This window comes from Poecilia latipinna, unplaced genomic scaffold (assembly GCF_001443285.1).
Source record: "Poecilia latipinna isolate Pla-1442-1.1 unplaced genomic scaffold, P_latipinna-1.0 Scaffold337, whole genome shotgun sequence".
In the NCBI taxonomy this organism is placed as follows: Eukaryota; Metazoa; Chordata; class Actinopteri; order Cyprinodontiformes; family Poeciliidae; genus Poecilia; species Poecilia latipinna.
Genome location: NW_015112953.1, coordinates 479430 through 482662, shown reverse-complemented (window position 1 = coordinate 482662; position 3233 = coordinate 479430). Strand labels below are relative to the sequence as shown.

Sequence of the window (3233 nt, the reverse complement as noted above, 5' to 3'; positions counted from 1 at the left end):
CCTTTTAAACAAAAATTGTTCCAAATAAATTATTTTTTTTTCTTATCACGCTGCAGATCCTATTGGTCCTGGAGATGTTCCTCTAAACTGCAGCATGACTTAAATTAAAAAAAAATATATAAACCAAACATAAGGAACCAGACATATGGCTACAGCCATTGTAAAACTTTAAGGAGTCATACTACAGCTAATGAAAGAAATTAATGTCTTCCCTGGCATACTCAAAGCTGCCATTTAATCACCTGTTGAATATAATATCTATAAAAGCAACGTGACAAATTACTACACATATTTTTATTTCAGTGACCTTATAAAAGACAGCAAGTGTCTCGACTGCATCCCTTGCACTGATTCCTGGAGACTTCAGGTGGTGATGGAAGGAGATGTCACCATCCTCAAGGCATACTCCTCTCTGATTGGTTTAGCAGGAAGGTGCCTGACAGGATATTTCATTTTAGTGAAAACATTGACTTTTTAACAAATTTAAAAGTGTAAAAACACACCTACCTATGTTTGTTAATCCTGTGAGCCACTAGTATGTTCATCATTTGTCTTCTTGTGGCATCACTGAGGGTTTCTGTTGTTCCACAGTTTTGCAGAACTTCTTCACCACCAGACATCTTTTGTAGGACACCTTCAACTAGCTATGAAATGAAGAATTACAGAAATAAGAAATATATAGAGACATTTAGATAACCCAAATATGGCACAAGAAGTTTAAAGAGTTAGGGGCACACTGACATCATGTTACCTTTTTAGCAGACACTCCATTATCAGCATTGTCACCTTTTTGCTTCTTGCACAATATCTCATCCATAATATTATTGTTGACGTTGATGCATTTGAGCTGAAGCTTGAGAAAGGCTCAGAAGCAGTTGAACATTCTGAAAACTCTGGAGAAGAAAAAACATCCTTTTGTAAAATCTTTTTGACGCTTGTTTTAATTTGCTTTTATATCTTGCCATCATGGCAGAAAACTTTCAGCATAACATTGACTTGTCTACTGAGGTCACTGAAAATTTCTCCATCAACGTCAGCATCTGTTGCATCCTTGGATGCATCTTTGGCATCAGGTGGCAGGCAAAATCTTTCGATGACTGGAAAAGTAAGAAGGCAAAATATTAGAGTGTAATTAGATACGCAGCCAGATTTTCCAATTAGCTTTATTTGAGTTATTAGTATTTTGAGTTCATCTGATTAGCATGGTGAACATATTGGTAAATTGAAAATACTGTCATGAGTTGGGGTTTGAAGTGGTGAGGATGGACACGGCAGGACGCAGGTACATGGATGAGAATAATGGCTTAATGGAAAATCTACAGAAAACAAGAAATCCAGGCAGCACAGGTTAACAATAGCAAAGCTCCAACACTGGTAGCATCTGGTGAGGAGTCACAAAAGCACAACACAACAGTAAGACAAGGACCTGACAGAGAACAGACAGGGAACAATCAAGGGGTAGACAGGACAACGCTGACTCAATTAACTGAAAACGACACAAAAACCTAAATTAACAGAGAAAAAAACCAAAACCTTACTCACCACAAATTTGTACAAGTAGTGTTGAAAACCAAGTACATTTTTAAAAAGAATACCTGTCATTCCACCCCACAGAGATTAAATTAAAAACCACAAACCTTCCTCATGGAGCTGATTAAAGATAAACCGCCCTCTAACCCAGGGGGGAGGGGGGAACTTCAGGCCTCAAGGGCTGGGCTCCTGCAACTTTTAGATGTGTCTCTACTTCAACACACCTGAGTCAAATAATGAGGTCATTAGCAGGACTCTGGAGAACTTGACTGCATTTAGGAGGTGATCGGCTGTTGGATTCAAGTGTGTTGGACCACGGAGACATCTAAGAGTTGCAGGACACCGGCCCTCGAGGACCAGGATTGCTCACCCCTGCTCTAACCTCATCCAATTTCCCATACGTGTCCAGGTCACGATGATACTGGATCAGCATCTTACTGGTGTATGGAATAAACCTAGACAAAGCAAAACTAACTTAAGTCAAATGTTCCCCTCAGTGTGCAATACTATCTGCCCATTGGAGAATGTGACACTTTGGCGTCGTCCGCCTATTAGCAGAGGCTATTAGCTTTTACATTCCCATGGCCAAAATGATTATTTTAAAAGGTACAAAAATAGAACTTTATTTTTCACAAGTAGACAGTCTGATATTTTATGTGTGTGTGTTTGTGTAAAAGTTACAGCTACAACGGTATTACTATTGTAAGTGCTACAGCTGCTAACAAGCAACCCACACATGGGCTGCTAGCTAGTACATCGGGTATAGTTATTACAAAATAGACATATCATATTTTCCGCACTATAAGCCGCACCGGATTATAATGCGCACCTTCAATGAATGGCCTATTTTAAAACTTTTTTCATATATAAGGCGCACTGCATTATAAGGCACATAGAATAGATGCTACAGAGGCTGGAGTTACGTTATGTATCCACTAGATGGAACTGCACTAACGGGAATGTCAACAAAACAGTCCTACTCCGGTCGGCGAGGAGAGCCTTCTGCGACTGGGCCGGGGCGTGGCCGGATGATGGTCACTCTTCTCTGTTCGCGCACAGCATGTTCGTGGAGAACGTGGTGCTAAATGACCTGTAGATGACCTGAGTCTAGACTGTCGGTAGGTTGATAGGTCAGTCAAACTTTATTAATAGATTACAAAACAGCGTTCTGACAACTATCCCAGCATGCACTGCGCGCTTCTTCTTCTACGGGCGAAAATTAAGTCGGTGGCTGCTTATCATAGTTGCTAGACCTGTTATGGCTCAATATTGGTCCATATATAAGGCACACCGGATTATAAGGCGTACTGTCGGTTTTTGAGGAAATTGAAGGTTTTTAGGTGCGCCTTATAGTGCGGAAAATATGGTAGTATTAAATTAGTGGGGGGATAAAATCACATCACTATCAACTTAAAAGTGCTTGACCAAAGATTGAAGAAGTTGTACTTACCATTTAGAACAGCAGGAGATGACCAAAATGGAGCCGTTTTCAAATTTCACTCCAAGGAAGACGAGGAAGGAGGGAGGAGCTTATTTTCCTCCCATCAGAGTTCTTCTTCTTCTTGTCGGTTTTATAGCGGTTGGCAGGAAATTTTTAGTAGGATTACCGCCACTTACTGGTATGGAGTGTGGTTTGTGATGGTCTAAATCAGGGGTCCCCAAACTTTTTCCTGCGAGGGCCACATGACTGTTCCCTTTTCTGG

General features: G+C 40.6%; 1 long non-coding RNA gene across 1 annotated transcript in view; it reads right to left on the bottom strand.

Annotated features, from left to right (window-relative positions):
- Positions 1-2324: 2324 nt before the first annotated feature.
- Positions 2325-3233, bottom strand: part of LOC106949344 (uncharacterized) — a 20769-nt gene continuing 19860 nt past the window's right edge. The window contains exon 3 of the long non-coding RNA XR_001425356.1: positions 2325-2434. This is a non-coding gene — a long non-coding RNA (uncharacterized LOC106949344). The remainder of the gene's footprint in view (positions 2435-3233) is intronic.